We start from the raw sequence: 24,915 nt of genomic DNA on the forward strand, positions 1-24,915 counted from the left end.
TTTTGAGCTAATTATAACACAATTTAGCCCTCTTTTTCTGAAGAAGATTCTAGCCTAATAGTGCATTAGTGCATATAGATTTCACATTTGTAAAATTTAACCATTATATGGATGAGGCTTGGGGATTGCCTTGTGTTGCCTTGTGGTGTTCAAGTTGCGGAAAGTAGCACTCCTACTGGGGGTGGGGGCGCGGGGGGATTCTTCTGTGTAGCTTGATCACTTACCAATTAAGTTCCTTTTCACAGAAAGAAAGTAAGCTTTAGCATCAAAAAAGGGGAAAGGGTCCTGACATTCAGATCTGGCTGCATAATATAAATAGAAAACCAAAGAGTAAGCAGATTTTCAAATGGATAAAAAAAATCCAGGCATCTTTATAGGCCACTGAATCATTGATTCTATTGTTCATTTTTACTTTTCCAAAGCGTGAGGTAAGCAGAGGCAATAAGCCGATGTGAACACTGTGAAGAGACATGTAGCAGGGACGTAAAGGGTTACTTGAGCAACAGGCCAGCTGCAGAGGCAGAAAGTAGAAAACAAAATGACAAGTATTCCTACAAAGTAATACATCAAGTGCAAATGAATATACAGTTACGCCTTTTCAAGCCATCACTTATCTAGCCATCTCAGTTCTGGAACACAGCCTTAAATCCTGGATATGCAAAACAGTTTCTGAATAATAAAAATACAAGTCAGAAAATGTGTGCACTTCACCAGAACCATGTGATAATTTAGTAACAATACTAAATATTCTAAGGACTTTGATTTTTTTTTTCTTGAGAGACAAAAGAAGGAACTGCAGGGTTTTGAGCAGAGGAATAGCATGAACTAACTCCCTCTGGAAGGGTCACTTTGCCTCCTCTGCTGAGAATGGACTGTGGAGGAGGGGTACAGGTAAAAGCAGGGAGACCTGTTGAGAGGTTATTGCAATGATCCTGGCAAGAGATGACATACTTGGACCCGAATGGAAAGAGAGGTCAGTAAGAATTAGTCAGATTCAGGATGTATGTTTCAGATCGAGCCCACAGGGTTTACTGTTGGAATAGACCTGGGAGAGATACAGAGGAGTGAAGGATGACTCCAAATGTTTTGTTGGACAACTGTAAACATGGTATTGCTAATAAATAAAATGGGAGGGAATGTGGGGGGGGCAGTTCAAACAGAAAGACTGATGCTTTTCGATGATGGTGCTCTGCACTGGCATCAAGGAAAAAATTATATTCAGTAGACTTGGTTATAAAAGGCAGAACAAATAGGTGATATATCTTTACAGAAAATTTTCCTTTAAAAAAACGATAGGTGTCTAAATGCTGGCAATTCAAGAAATAAACATAAGTCTAAAAATTTTTCCTTATGGAGAACAAATGATTCCCTCAAAAGGTTATAAAAATGAAGCATTATGTTTTCATCACTAAGAGCTTAGGGGGCACAGTACTGGAACAATCAGATTTATTTTTTTAACATAATTTTTTTTAATTTCAAAATATTAAGGGGGTGCAAAATGAGGAATAATCAGATTTAATTGGACTAATTTGGGGAAAGTCTTCAGGAGTAGTAGCTAAGGTTTAATCCAGAAGAAAAGAAGGCAGAAGGAGAAGGGACCTGTAGGACCTTGTCAGGAATCTTAGAAATGGAGGGACTCTCCTACCTGAAGAGTTCAAGAAGCCTCCAGTTAAAATCCAATTCTGTTGATTAGGGGAGGAACTAGGAAACCGAACAGAGCTCTGAGGGGTTGGAGAGAAAGAGGTCAGTTGAACAGGGGACTCAGAAAGTAAGAAAAAGAATAAATGATTAGGCATCAGAAGTTCTGAGGCCCCACTAACTTGATGGGCAAGTGTCCATTTCCTCCCCAGTGGAGTTGACCAAATTGTGTCAAAGGCACCTTTACGCCCCAATTAAAATTCTCTAATTTTAAATGTGACTTCTTCAAGCCTGGAAAGGATTATTATTCAGAAGATATTAACCAACTGTTCATCACCTCCAATAAGTACCGGATGTGAGGAAACAGAGGGATAGGTTACTTCTAACAAAATTTATTGCTTGTTATTAAATCCCAGAATGAGGTCCTGAGAACAATCTGCCACCAGATTAAACTTAAGCACCACTTTGATGTGTCACTGGCCTTTGCCAAACTCCCATGGCTTTTCGTTGCTACCAGCTCAAGTCTCACCTGCTCAGACCTCTGTGATCTGGCCCCACTGTGTCTGGGCAGGCTCATTGTCCACCCCTCCTGTCCACATGCATAAAGGTTCCATCAGTTTGGCTGCCCATCAGTCTCCAAATACACAGCACTCATGGAAGTAACACTCCTGGAATGCCTCTCAGCCTGCTTGCCCTTCCCCCATTCTTTCCAAGACCCAGTGTCTTAGTCTGTTTTCTATTGTTTATAACAGGATACATGAAACTGAGTAATTCATAAAGAAAAGGAATTTAATTCTCATAGCTATGAAGGCTGAGAAGTCCAAGGTTGAGGGGCCACATCTGGCAAGAGCCTACCTGCTGATGGAGACCTTGCAGAGTCCCTAGATGACAGCAGAAGGCCTCACATGGTGAGGGGCCTTAGCCTGGTGTTTCAACTCCCTCTTCCCCTTCATGTAAAGACAATCCCACCCCCAAGATAACCCGTTAATGAATTAATGGATTAATTCACTTATGAGGGCAGAGACCTGATGGCCCAATCACTTTTTCAAGGCTCCACCTTTCAGCACTGCCACATTAGGGATTAAGTTTCTACAGGGGTTTCAGAGGAAATAAACATCCAAACCATATCACCTTTCCAAATACCCAGGCTAAGTGATCAATTTATTTTACTACTTATCTAGCACTTATATCCTGCCTTGTGGCTTCATTATCTGTGAACACTCATTGATCATCTCTCGTGAACATAATATACATATTCCTCACAGTATCTCAGTACAGCTTAGTAGCTATGAACAGATGAGTGGATATGCTTTTGATACTTTTAGAAAATAAGGCAGAATGCTTTCACATCAGTTTGGAATAGTATAAAGTCCTGATTAAGAAGCAGGGAGAAGATTTAAAAACATGGTTAATGTTCCCTAGTTCCCAGTTTGATAAGCCTGTTCACTCTTCTTGTTGGGTATCCAACAAAACAGAGTTTATGGTTATGTACTGATTAGCTCCAGATATGTACTGGTTAGCTCCAAATATTGACTTTGATGAAATGTTTTTTATTTTATAGAAAACCAGCAAAAAGTAAAGAAAAAAACCAGAAGCACTAAAGTACATTATTTTAGGGTGTCTATGAATTCTAGTCACCAAATACTACATTTACAATATATCCAGCAATTGAGGATCTTATGTCTGAGTATATTAGCTGAAATTTGGAAATGAGAGTGAGGAGGAAAGGCAGGTAGAGTAAAAAAGGGCTGGAGAGAGAGAGAAGAGCAAGGTGAAGCTTCCTGGAAGACATAAAAGAAATAATTTAGTGCCAAATGATGGACTGAATTAGAAATTTGCTGCTTTACAAACTATAATCTAAAATATGAATATACTCCACAAAATGCAAGAAACAGTTGATTAAAAATTGTGAAAGTGCTCTTATTTTACTCTGGGAATTAAAAAATGAAAAAGACTCATGAAGATCTTGGTAGCGATGACAACAAAATTATATGTCGTTAGTGAATAGCAATGAAATAGGGAGACAGAAATGTGCATCTTACCCATAGGCAAATTGATTCAGCTTATTGATTGTAACAAATACATGCTTAACTGCATGGCAGTAACATACATTAAATTAAGTTCCATTGGCCTGCAATTTAGGATTCCTGCACCAAGATATTTCTATTCCAATCACTTGAATGTGTTGCAATTCCCCAGTGTTCGGTGTTTTATAGATCTCTGTGTTCAATGTGGTCATTTATGTTCCCTTTGTAATAATTTACTCAGAATGGATGGTCACTTGGTAAAATCATCTTGTCAGAAAAAATACTAATATTAACAACCTGATTTGATGCAGACGAATATAATGCCATTATAAACATACATCAACTTTCCTCTCTTTTCATGAGGCTTTGAATTCCTAACTGTATATGGCTCAGACCTTTGATTTAGAAAGGAAAAAAGAAGATAAAAACACTCTTGTATGATAGTTGTTTTAAAAACTGGATTTCCAGCATTCCTCTCTTGAAATTAGTCCAACACATTTTCATCATAGATAGGAAGCTTTAAATTCCTACCTAAGCAAAATGTTCCATTCTTATTTTCCTCTTTTTCTTCTCAGTTCAATCTCTTAAATTAACTAATGGACAAAACACAATGTTTTATGCACCAAAGATAGCATCCGAATTGGAACGAGGAAGGAAACTAAAATATTCAGTTTCAAATAACCAAATTACCTTTCTACGCTGTTACTCTTAGAAGAATTTTTTTGTCCAAAGAGGGAGTCTTATGTTTAGACTGATTTTGAGTTTTTGATGTTGTTTCATCTAAAGCTTAGGTGTTTCTCCTTGTTATCTGATGGGATAATAATAGAACTGTTTTCTTTGTTGTTGTTGTTATTTCTAGAGTCAGGAAGTGGAGAAGGGATGAAGAGAGAGGGAAGAACAATGTGAACCGTTCTGAAAGATATGAGAAAGAATTTAGTGCCAAATAATGAGCTAAATTGAAAATTTACCACCTGCTGTCCAGGCTGCAATATAATGGTACAATAATAACTCACTGCAACCTCCAACTTCCAGGTTCAAGGGATCCTCCTGGCTCAGCATCCTGAGTACCTGGGACCACAGGTGCACACTGTCATGCCTGGCTAAATTTTTAAATTTTTTGTAGAGACAGTGTCACTATGTTACCAACATTTGTCTCTAACTCCTGGCCTTAAGCAATCCTCCCATCTGAGCCTCTCAAAGGACTGAAATTAGAGGCATGAGCCACCACATCCAGCAGATAGAATTATTTGAAGGCTACAAAATAAATACTGAAACATTATCCTAATCTTGTAAAAGTAGTTATTTACTTATTTTACTGACTGTTTACATATCATAGTGTATGACTGTGTAAACACAGTGCTTATATTAGATTTCATGGTAATTAAAATAATTTAGTGTTAGATTAATTTCCCATCAGAGTTAACCTTCCCCTTAAGTAAATACCCCTGGCACTTGGGTGTCTATCCAGCTTATGCATAGACTGCCTTGCTTCCCAGTAATTTGGAAAGGCTTGGGGAAAGTAGGGAGCCCCACCGGGAATTAAGCAAACTCAACAACTAAGCAGCCCAAAGACGCTCAGCTAGGTTGGAAGTTTGATAAGACATAGGCTAAGAGATGTTTTCCTAATGAAGAAAAGAAGAAGAAATGATGGATAGAAATTATTACCCAACCATAGTAACTGACAGGGGTCTGTCAACTAAGAGAGGCCAGTGAATTGCCTACATAAAGGGGAGAGGAGGCTTGAGGAAGAAAGACATTGCTTATAAGAAAATCTAGCAAGGATATTAAGAGAGAAGGAGGGGAGGACAGAGAGGAGGGCCTGGAAAAGAGCGTTCTTTCAATAAGTGTTTAAGCCTTGTGTATTATATATTAACTGGATCAATGCAAGTCAAATTCTATATGTGTTAATTAATTAATGTTTATTTAATTGAGGTTAAAGTGATTAAAAAATGAAAGAAAAAAATTCTAGGCACTTGTCAGTTCTTTGGGTAATTTTAATAATTTTACTTTTATATGATTTAATGCTATCACTTAGACAAATATTTATAGTTTTGGAAGAACCAAATTAGAAAGTTTCTGTGTTCTACTCACTTAAAGCCTGATACTTATGATGATGGCTTAGTTCAGTTGAGAGCCCTTGATCAGTAAGCTTGAATATTTGGTCTCCTCAGTGCAAAGTGTCACTTTACTCAGTGATCTGGCTTGAAGCTAGGATGCCAGAGCCTGGGATGGATGGATCTGCTGTTAGGCATCAAGGCTTTTAGTCTTCTAAATTACTATGCTTGGACTCTATCAACTTAGGCTACTTAGGGAGGTTCCCATAGGTGCCCTGTTACTGATTTTTGCTCAGTTTTGCCCTAAACTTTATTTAATAGAGTGAACATCTTCTGCCTGCTAGAGCAGTCTTCCTCACAATAAAAACCCAATTCTGTTTCTCCTAATAAAATTTTAATGTATCTTTTATTATATCCCATGACCCAGCAGGGACAGAAAAGTTAAGAGTAACAAAATGGGATAGAATGAGAAATACCATGAAATGTAGATTAAGGAGTCAAGCTGCAAACAGGGCTGCAGATCCAACTTCAAATGACAGGAAATTCAGCCAAGTGACAGTGCACTGTATCCAGAGATGATAGTTCTGGCAGGCACTAGCTGTCATCAGGAAAAAGAAGAATTAAGAAAAGGAGGAAGAGGTGGGTATCAACTGCATCTACATGTATAACGTTCCTTTTTCCATAAAAGGAAAAACATCTAATGCCAACCATACAGCAAACTGAACATTCGTTAAATCTGGGTAGTGGGTGTGTGCGTATAATAAAACAGTGGTTCTCAAGATGTGGTCTCCAGATCAGCAGCACCAGTGTCACCTGGAAACTCTCTAGAAATACAAATTCTCGGGCCCTACCCCAACTTACTGAATCTGAAACTCTGGGGATAGTATCCAACAACTTGTGTTTTCACAAGCCCTCCAGGTGATTCTGGTACACACTAAAGTTTCAGAACCATTGTAACCATTGCAGAGTATTCTTTGTACATGTAATTTGTTCTTTTAAAGTGTTGCAGTGGTGATGTGGGAAGGAGTCCTGATGGGGGTGTTGGTGGAGGGCAGCCCTGGAAGAGGTCCGACAGGCCTAGCCATAAGGCAGAGTTCTAGGAATACGGTCTTGGTGCCTTGCAGAGTGAAGGATGGGGTTGGCAAGGGCTGGGTTAGAACAAGCCAGACAAGACTGGAAGGTAAGACTATCATCTAAAAGGAGTGGGACAGCTTCTATGGAAAACTGCATAAAGATTTCTTGAAGAACTAAAAGTGGACCTCCCTTTTTACACAAAGGCAAAGAAGTCATTTTATCAAAAAATACCTGCACTTGTATGTTTATCACAGCACTATTTGTAATAGCAGAGAAACAGAATCGATCTAAGTGTCCATCAAGGGATGATTAAGAAGAAAATATGGTCTCTATACACAAAGAAATTCTATTCAGCCACACACAAAAATGAAATTGTTTTTTTTTTTTGCAGCAACATAGATGGAACTAGAGGACATTGTCTTAAGAGAAAAACTCAGAGACAGGAAGATAAATATTGTAGGCTGTCTTGAGTGAGGGCTAAATAATGTGTACACATGGACATAGAGCATGGGATGACAGACAGTGGAGTCTCCCAAGGTTGGGGAAGTGGGAGGGGTGTGAATGATGAGAAATTACTTAGTGGGAAGAATGTATGTTATTTGGATGATAGATACACTGAAAGCCCAGACTTCACCACTATGCAAAACATCCATGTAACGATATTGTACCTGTACCCCTTAATAAGTTTATATAAATAAAAATAAATAAAAGGAATGGTTCTGGTCAAGTTAACTAAGATGAAGTCTTGGGACAAGATAAGAAGGCAAGGACCTTGCTAGCCAAAGACATCAAGTGGAGAATTAGACTCAGAACGTGGCAGGAGGCTGGTATTACCAAGCAGGGGTCCACATAAGCACTGGGCTGAGAGTTACAGCAAGGCCAAAGTGGTGCTGAAATGCCCAGGCCGCTAAGCTAATTCCCCTTCTTTCCTGCCTTCTTCCCTTCCCACCTAGGGCACACCAAAGGCAAAACTACAGGTGGGGGCTGAGCGGCTTTGCCGCAATTGGCCAAGAGTGAGGCAGGTTGGTGACCTTAGACAAAACTTCACCTTGTGACAAAAGCCCTCCTGTCTTCTTGCCTATTTCAGACCTGAGTAAAAAAGAACACAGTTAACTTTTAAGAATGTATTTTAACATAAATTCAACTGCATAAAATGTGACACATGTTTTTAATTTTTTTTTTTTTTTTTTTTGAGACAGAGCCTTAAGCTGTTGCCCTGGGTAGAGTGCCATGGCACTACAGCTCACAGCAACCTCCAACTCCTGGGCTCAAGCGAGTCTCCTGCCTCTGCCTCCCAAGTAGCTGAGACTATAGGCACCCGCCACAACGCCTGGCTATTTTTTGGTTGCAGCCATCATCGTTGTTTGGTGGTCCCCGGGGCTGGATTCGAACCCACCAGCTCAGGTGTATGTGGCTGGCGCCTTAGCCGCTTCAGACACAGACGCCAAGCCGTGACACGTATTTTTAAATGCACAGAATAAAAGCTTTTCAACAAGCACAACGAAGAATTAAATTTTCACAAAGCTTCCAATCTTCAGATTTGGCCTGAATTAACCCAGATGTTTTTCCTGTCTTTAGAGTTTCCCTTATGTCACCCTTCTCTTACATACCCCCTCTTTCATCCTAGAAAGTTCTTAAAGCTCCTGGAGTTTAAATGTGCTGACCTAGAGCTCCCTGCCAAGACATTAGTACTAATGGCCCAGGCTGAAGAGGTTGCTGTATTAAGACATCAGTGCTTGATGCTTGAGTCACATTTACCTTGCTCAAGGATCTGTTATTATTTTGCCTCAGACAGTGGATGCTGAGAAGGAAAAAATATAGAGAGAGCCTAAACTCTAACTTTTTTTTTTAACTCTAATCCCATGATAAGACAAGAACTCTAACTTTTTAACATTGCTTTTGAATTTAGTACAACTCATTACTTCAACCCACTGAAGTTTATAGAAACTGGCTGAATTAAGTGTTTTATTTCCTTGAAGAGATTTATTTAGCATGTCCCTATGGAAATGTTTGCTTTACAATTCCTTCATTTACAAAAGTATAGGAATAACACCATATCTCCTCATGGGGATCTCTAAAATCTTTAAGAAATCTATTAAAAGGCAAACTACTCTCATTATATTATGTTTGAATTATCATGAAGGTACTCACTTCAGTATCTTCCCTTTCATACAGCCGTAAAAATTCCCAGGAAGCATGCCATATGAAGTTAAAAGATCCAGAGAAAGTGAAAACTTTTCAAAATGAAAATTCTAATTTGATGGTAATAAAAATTATTCTGAACACAAATTTAAAATTAGTAGGTATGGTAGGCTGAATAATGCTCCTCCAAAGATAGCTACACCTACATCATCAGGACCTGTGAATATGTGAGGTTACCTGACACAAGGAATGAAGATTGGTAATAAGTGGACTTTAAACTAGGGAAATTATAGATTTTCCACCTTACTCCAGTGGAATCGTCGGGTCTCTAAAAGAGAAGTTGGGGGAGGAGAGAAGGGTGAGAACCAGTGAAATGGCAGCAGGAGGGCTCTGCCTGAGGCTTCTGGCTTTGAAGGTGGAGGAGGCCATGAGCCAAGGACAGCAGGCAGCTTCTAGAACAGTGTTTTTCAACCTTTTTTATCTCACAGCATACTCGACTCTATAGTTAAACTTCCATGGGACATGTAAATCACGTTGATCAATAAAAAAGAAAAAGAAAAAGAAAAAAATATTCTTACTAGACTTTGAATTGCTTTCAAAAATAATTAATGATCTTAAAAATTTTTTCATAGCACACCTAAGATCCTCTCACAGCACACTGTTTGACAATCACTGTTGTAGAAGCTGGAAAAGGCAAGGAAATGGATTCTGTGCCAGAGCCTCTAGGAAGAACACAGTCTTGCCAACGCCCCAATTTTAGCTCGTGAGATTTATTGCAGACCTCTGACCTTTATAAGATAGTAAATTTGTGTTGTCTTAAGTGAGTTTGTAGTAATTAGATAAAGCAGCAATAGGAAACTGATAGCATTGGTTTCTGGGAGACAGAGTGGAAAAGTCAGAACCCCTACTAAGACTACTTTGGAAACTCATCCATCTTGAACAGTGCTGATGGGTAGAGGAAGGGTAGATTTTCTGAGGTCATGCTGGCCAGGTTTTCCTCTCAATCTCTCTTGTGAATCTTTTCCTATGAAAAAGAATTCTAGGAAGAACAGAATTGGATCAGGACGGTGAAGTCTGAACGCTGACTTCCTAATTTATAAATGAGATAATTAAATCAGATCATCTCAAGAGAAAACCAGGTCTGTCTCTGAAATGCCTTATGATATAATAAGAAATGTATTTGATCTTTATACCTGGCTCCTGGAAAAGAGCCCCCCAAACTTTTGGAATTTTCTAAGTGATAGGAGTTATCTTTTGTCACTCATAATGAGTCCCTTTTGTTCACATCTGAGTTTAAGCTAATGAGATGACTTAGGGTAGGGCCCCTAGATATCCTCAACACGGGGATGGTCACCAAAAAGACCAAATGATTAAGAGATTGGAACTTTCAGCCCCTGACACAAGCCTCCAGGAGGAGGCACTGGAGATCAAGCCCTATAAAACTCCTCAACAACAAAATTTGATGAGTTTCCAGCTGGGTGAACACCTTGAGGTGCTGGGAGGGGTCATGTGCCAGAAAGGGCCTGGAAGCTCCATACCCCGCCTCATGCCTTGTCCCATGCACTTCTCCATCTGGCTGTTTATCTGTATCTTTCATAACATTCTTTATAATAAACTGGTGAATGAAGATAAAGTCTTTTCCTGAGTTCTGTGAGCCATTATAGCAAACTATCCAACATAGGGATAGGTTGCAGGAACCTCTGATCTTTAACCAAGTTAGATAGAAATGGAGGTAACCTGGGGCCCACTCTTTGTAATTGGTATTTGAAGTGGGGAGCAGTCTTGGGGGAGTGAGCCCTTAACCCCTGGGGTCTGCACAAACATGAGATAGTGTCAGAATTAAATTAAATCCTAGGACAGCCAGTTGGTATCTGCAGAGAATTAGAGAATTGCTTGGTATGGTTTCCTTTTATCCCTTAATTCTATCAATATATATACAACATATTTAGGACTCAATTACATTCATCACTTCAGGTATTAAAAATCTCAAAAGCTTAAAATTTGTATGTTGATCTAAAGAATTAGACCAACATTAGTTAGTATCTAAAGGGTTTTAGATACTCTATTTCACTGTTTGAAAAGCCTATATTTCCTATATTAGACAACACCTGCTGAATGTGAGTTGTAATTCCTAACTTGCAACCAAGGAGAATCTAGGTTATGGGTATATTATGGGTGTTCAGTGTAAAGTTATTAAATTTTTATAATAAAATATTGGCTTGGTGCCAGTAGCACAGTGGTTATGGCACTGGCCACATACACCCAGGCTGGTGGGTGCGAACCTGGCCTGGGCCAGCTAAAAAACAATGACAACTGCAACCAAAAAATAGCTGGGTGTTGTGGCGGGTGCCTATAGTCCCAGCTACTTGGGAGGCTGAGGCAAGAGAATCGCTTAAGCCCAAGAGTTTGAGGTTGCTGTGAACTGTCACACCGCAGTACTTTACCCGAGGGCAACATAGTGAGACTCTGTCTCAATAAATAAATAAATAAAAATATATATTGGAAAAAGTGTAACCAAGGGAGTTACTAGTCTGCCTGGCTTTCTGAATATAAAATGACTGGAAGAATGGTAACTGTGAAGGTATAAAAGGAGAAGTTGAAGTTGTATGTCAAAGTGAAGCTCAATGGAAGGGATTGTCGATGTGGAGGGGTGCAGTGGAGTAGCTTCTCACAGATGGGGTACCAGTCGCTAGCTGCCCCTCAAGTGATTCTACTTTGGCAAATTTCTCAATTTACCAGCCACTGTACCTATTGAAGAATGAATAAATAAATGAGTGGATGAATATGTTGGCTTCTTGATGCTCATCTTCCTTTATTCCGCTGTCTGCACAATCCAGCTGGGAAGTGTGAAAACTTAGAAGCTGCTGATGGCCCAACACACACATGATTTGCATTCCTCCCTCCCTGTTTTTCTTCTTATACAGAGAAGAAAAGTTGTCATTTTGAGAATACTTAAAATATTGCTTTGAGAAACATCATTCTTATACTAATGAGATGAAGTGGAAAGAATATATATTGCTTCAGAGTGTAACATAAAATCGATTAACATTTTTCTAAGGAATAATAAAGACTGGTAGAAAAAAATCAACCAAATGAAAGTGAGTTTCTGCCTCACTGAGTTGCAACAGCATGAAAAACTTACTGAAATGAACTACATGCATCATCCTTGCATCTTTCTCTCTCTTCTCTTGATAACTTATTTTCCACTTAATCTTCTATTCATACAATGATTGACATTTTGGATGTTGACTTACATGTCATGAATTTCTAATAGTGTTCTTTTGTTTGAATAAATTGAGATTGGCAATCCACAATGCATTGACTAATGCTCTAAGCTGCAGTCCCCAACCTTGCAGACTGGTACCAGTCCATGGCTTGGTAGGAACCAGTAAGTGGAGGTGAGAGTGGGTGAATGAGTGAAGAGCTTCATCTCTATTTATAGCCTCTCCCCATCACTGGCATCATTTTCAAAATGCAGACCAACCGACTCTCATAGGATTGCAAACTCTACTGAAAACTACACATGCAAGGGATCTAGGTCACACGTTCCTTATGAGAATCTAATGCCTGATGATCTGAGGTCAGTGTAATACACTTGGATCATCCTAAAACCATCCTCCTCCTTGGTCCATGGAAAAACTATCTTCCATGAAAACAGTCCCTTGCGCCAAAGCAGTCTTTTGACTGTGGCTCTAAAGCATGAACGAATGAATTAATTAATTAATCTCTTTCATAGTAGTTCTCCCACCATGTGACACTAATATTACATAAAAGGCTGAGCATGAAGGAGTGTTAGAAATAGCAATGCGACAAGGAAGCAGAGAACTGATTTTCATAAACTATGTATTAACTACTAGAATAATATCTTGGGCGGTGGGCCTGTGGTTCAGTGGGTAAGGGCACTGGCCCCATATACCAAGGGTGGTGGGTTCAAACCTGGCCCTGGCCAAACTGCAACAAAAAAATAGCCGGGTATTGTGGCAGGCACCTGTAGTCCCAGCTACTCAGGAGGCTGAGGCAAGAGAATCGCCTAAGCCTACAGGGGTCCTCAAACTATGGCCCAAGGGCCACATGAAGCGGTATGATTGTATTTGTTCCCGTTTTGTTTTTTTACTTCAAAATAAGATATGTGCAGTGTGCATAGGAATTTGTTCATAGTCTTTTTTTAAACTATAGTCTGGCCCTCCAACAGTCTGAGGAACAATGAACTGGCCCCTGTTTAAAAAATTTGAGGCCCTCCGGTAGGAGTTAGAGGTTGCTGTGAGCTGTGACACCACAGCACTCTACTGAGGGCGATAAAGTGAGATTCTGTCTCTACAAAAAAAAAAAATAATAATAATGAATAATATCTTTGTTCCCCAAAGGCTGAGGAATTTTAAATAATTGGCAGGTAAAACATTTCCTAAATAAAATGTAAGTTATTCACAAAATGTGCCTAACAACATATAGTATAAAAATTGCATCTCTAAGATCAGTTTAAGATCACCTAACTGTCTTACCAAAGTAGAGCAAAGTCTTGAGAATAACTCATTCATTTTTTCCTATCCTGAAAGTTGTTGCCAAGTTGAGTAATATCACACAATTTCCTACTTTCTATTTCCCATGATGCTGGAATATTACCCAGGAAATAAACATGACTGAGTCTGTTTGTTTCCTAAAACCATGAGAAAAATGTGTACTGCTTAGAAAGTTACACCCAAGGGAAAAGGCTCATGCTGAGATCATTGATGTTGTAAACTTGTTTGGTTAGTTTTCTCAAGAGTCCTCTTCTCATCACTACATTAGGAGGCTGACAGCCCATGGAGAAATGGTTTCTTGTCCAAGGTCAACAGAGTTGAGAAACAAGACTAAGCTTGACAGACCTTTACCATGTCCATGGATGTTGACAGTGACAAAAATACTGCACTCAACTTATTTGTCTGTCAGCTCCTGTGTAGGGTATGAATTTGATATTTTAAGTATAATTTTCCAGATGTCTTCAAACATCTAATCAAAAATTGAAATTAAATTTCTTTCTCTTACTCCCCCACCAGCTTTGGCCTTCAGTTCTTGGAGAGTTAATTCTTTGTTTAAATTGCTTGCAGTCAAATTTATAAATAAAGCGGGAAACCACAAAGGAGTTTTTGGACAACTGCCATCATGAGAATAGGAAGTTGATGGAGAAAGAAAAGGAGGAGTAAGCTGCTCTGCTATGAAGTAGACAGAGTAAGAAAATAATGGGGGGAGAAAAACAGGAGGAGGGGAGGAGAAACAGGAGAGCTTGGGGATTGAGAAGACTCATAAGAGAATAGGACAAGCATGGAAAACTCAAGATGGGTTAGAGAAATCAACAACCAGCACAGTCAGGATGCAGGATCATTGTAAAACACAGAGAAAGAGGCAGGGTGTTGAACTATTTTTATAAAAATAGTTCTCATGTCCAAAAAGTCAGGAAACCGGTGAGAAGTTAACCGGACAAGAAGGCAGGACCTATAGGATAATGAAAATTCACGTGAGACCTTCGCATTTATTTTAGTATAGTGCTATATAAACTTTAAAATAAAAAAGCTAGTGGCAATAAGGGAGGTTAAAAAGAACATTTAAAAGGTCTTCTTGAAAAAGAAAACTCTAGAATCATTCTCCTTGTCTTGAGACAGCTGTGCTGGCCCCTTGGTTGCAGTTCCCTTGCTCCTCACAACACACTGCTTTCTGAGTCTGACTTCACTTATTTGGAGTTTTTCAGTTTGTAGCTGGGACCGCATTGGCTCTCTGGGGTCTCTTCCCTTTCTGTTGGACATTTTCCACTTTGTCTTGTATGTCCCTATCTTCTTGATCAGGTGCCCTCTGCCGACGACTGGCTTTTTCATCCACAAAATTTTCAGAGAATAAAGGCAGGATCATGTTCAGTCATGCCCACTAAACCGCTTGTGAATTGGCAACAGCCTTAGAACTCAATTTAGGGAGCATCTAGTAACTAATTAATTTTCCCATGATAAACTGTTGAAAATGCTTAAGTCCTCAATCTCATCTCCTTTTCTGTCATTATCCAGAGTGCTTTCATGAATTTTCAAAATTTCATGAAATGTAGATGAGTATGCCACTGTGGCATACAAAAAAGATTTTGCCCTGAAGGCACTAGGAAGAGGATTCTTGTCTTCACTGCCTCATCTGACTAAAAGCAGAGCCTCACAAAAGAACTCAAATGTTGTAAATCCCTTCTCCCCAATTTTTGCAACCAGGGCAGATTGACTCTTATCATCAATGATCTAAACAGATATTGCCACGAAGCAATCCTAGCTCTCATCTATTATTTTTAAAGATACAAACAGTTCATTTATCTTTGTCCTTAGAGCCTTTTGTCTTCCCGTGGGTGCCCTTTTCACCCTTCCCCTCTTAAAAATGTACAGAAGCCCCAAATTCTATCAACCTCCTTGAGTTATATTTCCCTGTGAATCCTGTATGTATTTAAATTTACCACATCAGGCAGTGTCCCTCCTATCCTATGTATTGTAATCAAAATCTTTCTCTTCTCTTGCTGGCCTGCCTTTTCTCAGTTTAATTCACAGGCCTCAAACATAGGAAGAGTGGATAGGAAAGTGTCTCCTCTCCAGCACAAGACAGTCAGTGTGAGATCTCTGGTGACCCTCCACCACACATCCTCCAGAATCCCACGTGTTTCCATGTGCCTGTCGACCTGCTCACTTCTCCAGGAGAAGTCCTCACCCTCCTCCTTATAATGTCTAGTAGGCTTCCCTGACTGCTTGTCAACCCCTGTTTAGGAAACGTCTATGATTTAGTAATAACTAACATCATACTTAAAATTACCACATCAGGCAGTGTCCCTCCTATCTCCACTGAGGTGAAACAGCTTGTCAGCGGTCACCTGGCCCAGGTGGCTGGGTGAGGATTCCAGCACAAGCAGTGTGGGGCCAGAGCTCACTCTCTTAACCACTGCACTTGATTATACTTTACTTCTTGGCTTCAGGGCCAATGTTTAAATCCAACTAGACATAGGACAATAGAAAATTATGTGACCTGTGATTTACCAGAGAGGTCACACCTTACAAAAGACATTGAGATTCCAATTTTAAACCACTGTTTTTGCCAAACAAAACCATCAACCTATAAATTAAGAATTAGGACTATTGGACAGGCTGCTGGTTTGTAGCCTCTGCCCCACACTTAACTATCTGAATGAAAACAAAACATTCAACTTCATACTCCATTTCTCTCTGGAGACCAAATGCCAAAGAACAATGGTCATTCTTCTAATATTTCAAGCTCTTAATGGTTAAAGTTAAACTAGATGCCTGCACCCTCACAACCTTCCCACAATGAGTTGTCCTTTTGGCATTTCCGGTTCCACTATTTTATAATTACTGCATATTCAACTCATTACGTTATTTTGACCCTTTTCTTTCTCTGTTATCTCAAATCCTATCACTGGCGAATTTTGTTTTTAAATTGGCATAGCCAAAGAGTTAGTTCATGTCTTATTCTTTACTCCTAAGCCAACCTTTTAAACGGTATCTCTGCTTCCAGTCTCTCTCTTTCTCTATAATCCAACTCATGCAATTGGCATTACATTGATCTTCAAGCAATTCTTTGTGCCATTCCCTTGCTTTGAAACTTCAATTGTTCCTCCCCTGATTAATGTTCTAGAATGTATGTACTCTTTTGCTAGGGTTGGGGTATAAAAAATAATTCCCCCAAATATGTCACTTTTGCATGCTGAGTGCTTTGAAAATTGAAAGGCCTCAGAAATAAGCATCAGAACCAAGATCTCTCTCTGACCTCTCTCCCATCATTCTTCTCTCTGATCCTCTTTCCTGAAGCACAGAGAGACTTTCTGGAGTTTTCTTATCTAACCAAGAAGGCTCATTTCAAAAAGAAATGAATTCTTCCCTAGGAATCTCATCTAATAACCAGGAGAAATCAACCACCACGGAAGAGACAAAGTCACCACAACCCTGACAGACCTGACAGACTGTTCATCTGTTGTTCTGAGAGCAGGCCTAAGAAGTCACCTGGTGGATTTTATCTGCATAATCCTCTCAAAATCCAGCCGAAATGCTGTCTTCACCATGAAACCTGTCATAAGAGTTCAAGTAGACATGGCACAGATTCTGATATTGATAGACCAAAATTTGAAGTTGTGTTTTATTACTTCTTAACTGGGTGGGCATGAAAAACTTAATTGTCCTCTAAGTCTCCATTTTTCCTATATCTATTAAGGGTAACACTTACCTAGTAGGATTGTTGTAAGGATTAAATGAGGTCATTGGTTATGTAAAAACATCTGTAAAAATTACTTCCTTTTATTCTTCTGAATTGATATAGTACATTTGGCATACTACTTTATATTCTAGACATATGCAAATTTTACCACAAATAGATTCGTTTCTTAAACTCAAGTGTTATATATATACACACAAAAATACATATATAAATATAGACGTGTGTGTTGCCTATGTGTTTTTATATATGTGCATAAATATACGTATATACAAATACATACACAAGTATACATATATGTGTACATGGAAAGTATTTTCTACGTAATTCATTCTACAAACGTCTAAACTTAGATCCAGAAAGGTTGTGACTTACACCCAGCTAATTAGTTGATTCGATTTGCCCTTTCTCTTTCACACAAATGAAGTTGCTGTAAAAGGGAAGTATGTATCTATGTATAAACAAGTATGTATCTATGTATAAACCCCCATCCTAAACATAAACTCATAATGTGTTAATTGAACACCAAGGCTACCACCATCATACACACATTGTGATCAGTCCATTATTTACAGCTGGTCAGGCTCCATGGCCCTAGTGACTAAGTCTAATTCAGCGACAAGGACACTGTGGCAGAGGAGAGCACTCCTATTAACCGGGGAAACTTGTACAAAATATATGTGATGGTTAACAGCATGGACTGTGGAGCTAGACAACCTGGTTTGAATCCTGGTTTAGCCAGTTCTCAGATTAAGGCCTTGTCTTAGTCTGTTTGTGTTTCCATAACAAAATGCCACGGACTAGATAGTTTGTAAAGAACAGGATATTTCTTTTTCATGGTTCCGGAGACCAGGAAGTACAAGATTAAAGTGTGGCATCTGGTGAGGGCCTTCTTGCTATGTTTTGACACGGTGGTGAAGGGGGAACCTTTGAAAAGAAAGAAGCAGGCCTGATGGAAACAGTTAAAAATTAACAGAAAAATGTATAGAATGGTCGAGCAAGAGAAAATTGGGAAGAACTTACCTAAGAATGGAGACGAGCAGGCAAAACCACAGGTCAGATGGTACTAGCACTGACCACCCCCTACGAGAAGTAATCAAGATGTAAAGTAGAGGTTAAGTCTGAGTGTTACAATGGGAGCTAAAAATAGGTGTCATTTACAGAATATGTAAGAAGTAAGAGGTTGTATGAGAGGTGGTGAGCCATTTCCACCAACCCTCTATGGTTGAGCCTTGTCTTAACTTTGTAGAGCATTTTTATGTCTTATCAATAAACCCTGAGTTTTAACAGTGTGTGTCTCTATAAATCCTGGTTTTCCCCTCCACTTGGAAGAGAGGTTCCAATAGACTCCGCCCAGGGTACCCCCTGTGTATCTTGAAGGTGCCTCTTGGAAGGCAGGTGGTCAGTAGATAGCCCAATTGGGGGTAACCAAGGTTTTTCTCTGTACTTTTTGCTAGGAGAAGCGAGAGGTGGGTCATTCTTGTAACGGGGAGCGATCCTAGCTGAGAAGCTTATTCTGACCCGCCGTTTTCCGTCTTAGTGTTTGTTGTTTGTTGGTAGTGTGTCATTCAATTCTTTGTTTTACCACCCAAGAACCCACAATGTAAAGTCCTAGCATGCTTTCAGTGGGAGGAAGAAGGGCGATGTAGCATATTGCTAAATGAAACCTTTGTTGTCAAATCTTCTGTTCATGAGGAAGGAGCCTTCACAGCCTAATCACCTCTTAAAGGCCCCAGATCTATCAATTACCAACACCTGAATTTTGGAGGGAACATGTTCAAATCATAGCGGGATTTAACCAAATTACTTAACCTCTTTTATCCTCTTCCTTCTCCTAATGTTCATTATCTAATAGGTGATTCTGATTTAGGATTTTTGCTCAGGGGTATGATTTTTATGTATTATTTTCCAGGAAGATATTCCTATTTTATTTGATGAATCTTGAATCATCATCTATCCTCTCATCCAAAATGCATCAACTCTAATGGCATGAGAGTGAACATTTTCTTTAGCAGTATAATTTTTTTCAAAATTATTACTCGCTTTAAATATTAAAAATATCACAAGTCTCTGCTATATATGACATTACCTTGGAAAGCAACACTCTAGAATCTTTGACTTTAAGTCTATAAATATTTTTGGGTTTTGCATAGAGCCATAGACACCTTGGATAGATTCTGTAAGCAAAAATAAAGGGGTAAGAAAAGTATTCCCATTGGAAACTTAGCATCCTATTACCATCATATTTAATGCTAAGTGTTTTAAATGGACTCTTGCATATATATGTATTTTCTCTTTTGATCACCAGATGAATTGAAGGAGATATAGTAATTTCTATTTACTATGAGGACATGGAAGCTCTAAGACAGTGATCAGTAACTTAGGCTAAGAATGGTTCTTACATTTTTAAATGATTGGGGGAAAATATCAAAGAAGAATAATATTTTATGACATGAAAATTATATGAAAGTCAAATTTCAGTTTCCACTAATAAAGTTTTGTTGGAAGATAACCATGTTCATTCAATAAATATGGTCCATGGCTGCTTTTATACAGCATAGTGAGCAGTTGCAGTAGAGGCTGTGTCCCATAAAGCTAAATGCATTTACCAACTGGCCCTTTACAGAAAAAGTTTGCTGACTCCTGCTCTAAGGGATTAAATGACTTGTCCCAAATTTCACAGCTTTAGGGCAGGGTTTGCAACTTGAATCTAGATCCTTTGACTATTTCAAAGAATTGGCTCTTTGACTAGATGTCTCTTTGCGTTATAGACAAAGCATTTTTAAAAATGCTTTGAACAGTTTGGGGACAGCCAACCTTCTTGGCTTCAATTTCAATAACAAAAAGCTTCAATTAAGGAAGCGTGGTGAGTGGTGCAGAATCCACAGATGCAGCCTCTCGAGTGCAGCTGACAGGAGTGCCTTCTCCTCACCCTTAATCAGCTCCACTTCTCTGTCCCAGGCTACCCTCAAAGCTGAAGTGTGTCACCTGCAGGACACTCATCTCTCCCAACAGTGCCATGATGAGACTTATTCTTAGCTTGACCCCAGCCATAATATTTATCCAGAGTAATATATCCCTTGGTGCTCTTATGATTAAGGAAAATCAAAATAATAATGTTGTCAGATGAAGAAAGGAAATATCACCTCACCTCATCCATTATTAGTGGCTTCTTTTTAAAATGTTGACATTTACCAAAAATATCTATTTTGCATATTATATGTACAGATAATGGTTTAAAAACTTAAATATTTACTTCTTTTGCTTCAAAATAGGATTGTCAGTTCATAACCCTACTGTAACTTAGAAAACAGCACTCTGTTCTCATATTTTCTCTGAGAAAGTATGTTGCTCAGCAGATTTAAACAGGAGCAAGATGGCCAATTAGGGCAGTTTATATATTTCCAAGTTGGTCCATGGTATCCATTATTTTCTTTTCATGTATGAATTCCTAGAAAATTAATTACATCCACATCCAAATATAAATATATACACATATTCTAAAACCTAGCTAATTTTTGGAACACTCTAAATTGGAACAAGGCCCGTTCTCCCTTCCTGTGTCAGTGGTGATAGCCAAGAACTGAACAAACTACTTCGGCATCAGAAAGTATGGTATGTGATTTCTTTCCCAAATAGTAAATGCAGTACAGGTAGGCCTCCATGTGCTAATATTTTATGTATATTACAGTTATTAATGAATTTGTCAAGGAAAAAAGGCAAAATGCACATATAATACAATAAGAAAATCTCTGAGAGACACAGTTGTAAGACAGTTTATTGTATCATTATCATCGTTACTAATAAAAGCCTATTGACAATAATTTGGCTTGATTCTCTACTAAGCTGTCAGAGAAACCTCTAACAAGGAGGTAAATAATGAAGAGTGGAGAGGAAGAATAGGGCAGAGATTGCTTTACCTGCTTTAGTTAAAATTTGCACCAGGTGGTGGAGTCCTAATGATACACAAAACAGTGTGTAATTCATCCTTGCATTGCAGATTTGGGTTTTTAAGTTTTTGTATAGAAATGACTTAAGATTTACAGAAAAGTTGCAAAAATTTCTTTATACCTTGCACCCAGATTCCCCAAAAGTTAATGTTTTACATTTTCTTTATCATTTTTATATGAATAGATATAGAGATAGATAGATGTAATTATGTTTTTGCACCATTTGAGAGTAAGTTAGAGACACGATGCTCCTTTATCAGTAAATATTTTACTGTGCATTTCCTGAAGCCACGGGCATTCTCTTACATAACCACAGTACAGTTATCAACTTTGACACAGCTAAATCAGAAATCTAATTTTGATCTATAGATGTCATTCAAATTTTGTCAATTATCTCACAAATATTATTTATAGGAAAAGGAAAAAATTTCTGGTCCAAGATTCTATCTAGGAACACCAATTACATTTAGTTTTCCTCTTTCTTTAGCCTCATTTAGTGTGGAATCTCTATTCTATTGACCTTACCATTTGAAAAGTCCAGACCATTTATTTTGAAGAATATCTCTCAATTTGTAGATTTGGATAATTCCTCATAATTAGATTTGTACTATGTCTTTTGGCAGGAATCCCAGAGAGTGATATTTGTTCCTGTGTCAGTGCATAATATTAGAAGCTTGTGATATCTGTTTGTGTAATTACAAGTGATATTAGCCTTGCAACCTTTGTTAAGTTAGTATGTGTTTATTCACAATATTCACTAGTGAATATTAGTTTATTCACTAATCTTTGTCATTAGTTAAGTATCTTGTGCGAAGTTACGTCAAGAATATGTAATATCCTCTTCCTCATTAAACTTTCAACCAGTAATTGTATCATATCCTGGTTGTTCTTACATGAAACAATTATTACTATGAAGGTCACCAAATGATGATTTTCCAACTTTATCATTTCTTCTGCATTTATTATTGTAAAGAGGAGCTCTTTTCATACAATTTACATGTCTATTTATGTAAAATAGATTCATGAATGCTTATTTTATTCAATAAATTATAAACTAGTACTATCATTGTTTATTTTGATGCAAAAATAGTTCCATTTTGGGCTAGTGGAAACCACACCACAAATCTCTGAGGTGGGAAGTGAGAAAATCTGAGCTGTGCTTTATGGTGATAATGCTGCTAGCAACTGTAAAGGGAGCTTTAGAAACACAAGAGACAAGAGGTAGAGAAAATAAATCATCAGAGTTGAGGAGAACATTGGGCATAGAAAGCAAAAATGAATTTTAGTGACTCTGGGGAGGCAGAATCGATCAGATTTAGATACTTGTTGCAGAGGTAAAAGAAAAAGAGGGTTGGCTGAGTACGTGGGAAGGCAGTGATGCCACAGGCAGAAGCAGAGGAGGCAGAGGTAAAGTTTCAAATGAAGACAATGAGTTTAGGTTTAAACTTGCAGAGTTCAGCACTCCAAGTATACATCTATGAGGAATGCTTGATAATAGAAACCTGGAACTCAGAAAAGATATGGTAATCCCCCTTTATCTATGGGGGGTACATACATTCCAAGACCCCCAGGAGACCCCTGATCTGATAACTGAACCAGGTACTAAGTGACTAATGGGTAGGTAGTGTAAACAGCCTGATGCTACAAAGGGATGATTCATGTCTGGGGAGGGACATGGTGGGACTACACGAGAGTTCCTCATGGTACTTAGAAAAGCATAGAAAAGTTTAAAATTTATAAATTGTTTATTTCTGGAATTTTCTATTTAATATTTTTGCCTTGTGGGTGGCCACAGATAACTGAAACTGTGGAGAAGGGGGGATTCCTCGAATGGTGAATAAGTAGATCTTGGAATTGTCAAAGACTGAGACTTTGGAGTAAATGAGCAGAGGTATATTCTGCTATACCTCCTTAGCAGAAGTATAGAGCCAAAAGAGAAGAAAAAAGGACCAATTTTAGGGAATGCCTACAGTTAAAACATCAGTAGTGAAAGAAAATAATGTCAGTGGTGGAGTAAGGGAAAGACATGATAGAAAGTAAGAATATCAAAAGGAAATTTTTTGATCTATTATCAAAACCTCAACCAGAAACAGTTTCAAAAAGAAGTAGTAAATGGAACCAAACTTTGAGGTTGAATACAATGAAAGATGAAATGAGGGTGTGAAGGGAGAGGCCAGTGCTATCTTTAAAGGCGCTACCTCCAAAGGCCAATGTGGACAGAGATTGGTTTACAAGTGAGCAAGGTGAAGTGAGGAAGTGACACCAGTGAAAATGATCTACACAGTCAGAAAGTTTGGCAGTAAAAGAAAGATGGAGACTGCCTGTGGATGAGTCAGGAGCAAGAGGATTTTCTTAGATCAGAGGGCCTAACCATCACTTTATGCTAAAGATATAAATGAGGATAAGATCAAGAATGCAAGGGCTACTGCTGGAAAGCAGAACGTCTTTCTCTACCCAAACTATACAGAGAAGAATGGGTGAAAGTGTAGGCAGCCACTGAGGGAAGATCATGTTCAGGCTAAATAACCCTAACGTCAGTGTAATCAGAGTTTAGAAATTTTTAAAGAGTGGAAATGATGTTGCATAGGGCCATAGGCAGTGAAAGATGCCTAGGAGTAATATGGCAGCAATCTTGTATACATGCTCCAAAGGTGGGCCACATTAGAAACCTTAGCCTGGGAGGACTTGTTAATCTCTAATCTGTTGAGACATAGGGCTGAAAACTAGATCTAAGAGGATGGACTCAGAGGGCTGTGGAAGGTTTGAAATGCTAGATCAAAGTGAGAGAATTAGATCTTAACAACATCTAGGTAAAGTGACTTACAGCAGCACAGAGGACTTTCCCTAACCAAATTTGAACAGACAGGCAGGGAGTCAGGAAGGAAGCAAGAAAAGACACCTGAAAAGCTGTGCTAATTTAATGTAGTAAGAGTGCTCTTATACTGGGATGAGAGAACTGGACTTCAGTAAAAGTCTTTGCTGCTACCCTGCAAAGTTTAAAATTAACAAATCTGTTCTTTGCAGAGGTGTTTCTAAGGTTTCCAGCAGCGCTGAAATTGGGAGTGGAGGAGTGAGGCAGGGTTGTGCAAGTACAGCATTGGGTCATGTATTTATTGAGGATTTTATACTTCGTTCATCATGGATTTTTGCACTTTTTTTTTTTTTTTTTAGTATTTATCTAGATTACTAAGGTTTTGGTGCCCCCTTAATTATTGCACACGAGGGGAGTGCCTCACTTGTTTCACTCTAGTGCCAGCTCTGTTTCAATGCTGTAATCATTTTCTTTTCTGATTTTGATTTTGGACTATCTCATGTGATGACAAAAGGTATTAAAAAGAGAAAGTACCACTGGGGCTGCAAACACTGGGGAAGAAACAAGTCTCTGTCCCTCTCTCATAATAGAATGTTCTTTTAAAAGTAGTTTTAGGTTCACAGCAGTATTCAGTTGAAGGCAGAAAAATTTCCCAGATACTCCTGACCTCTCTACATGCACATCCTCCCCCATTAGCACCATGGACCACTAGGGTGGTACATGTGTTCTAACTAATGAGCCTACCTTGACAAATCATTATTACATCAGGGTTCCCTCTTGGTGTTATACATTCTATAGGTTTGAACAAATGTATAAAGACATATATCCACTCCTACAGCATCATACAGAGTAGTTTCACTGCCCTAAAAATCTTCTGTGCTCCACATCATTTTCCAAATGCTTACCTGATCAAACTTTGGATAGCTTTGTGCTCTACAAAGCCTTGTGTTAATAAGAGAAGCCATTGCCTGATAGATGAATAAAAAGATTGGTCATAACATTTA

Source organism: Nycticebus coucang, chromosome 1, assembly GCF_027406575.1.
Source record: "Nycticebus coucang isolate mNycCou1 chromosome 1, mNycCou1.pri, whole genome shotgun sequence".
Taxonomy (NCBI): Eukaryota; Metazoa; Chordata; class Mammalia; order Primates; family Lorisidae; genus Nycticebus; species Nycticebus coucang.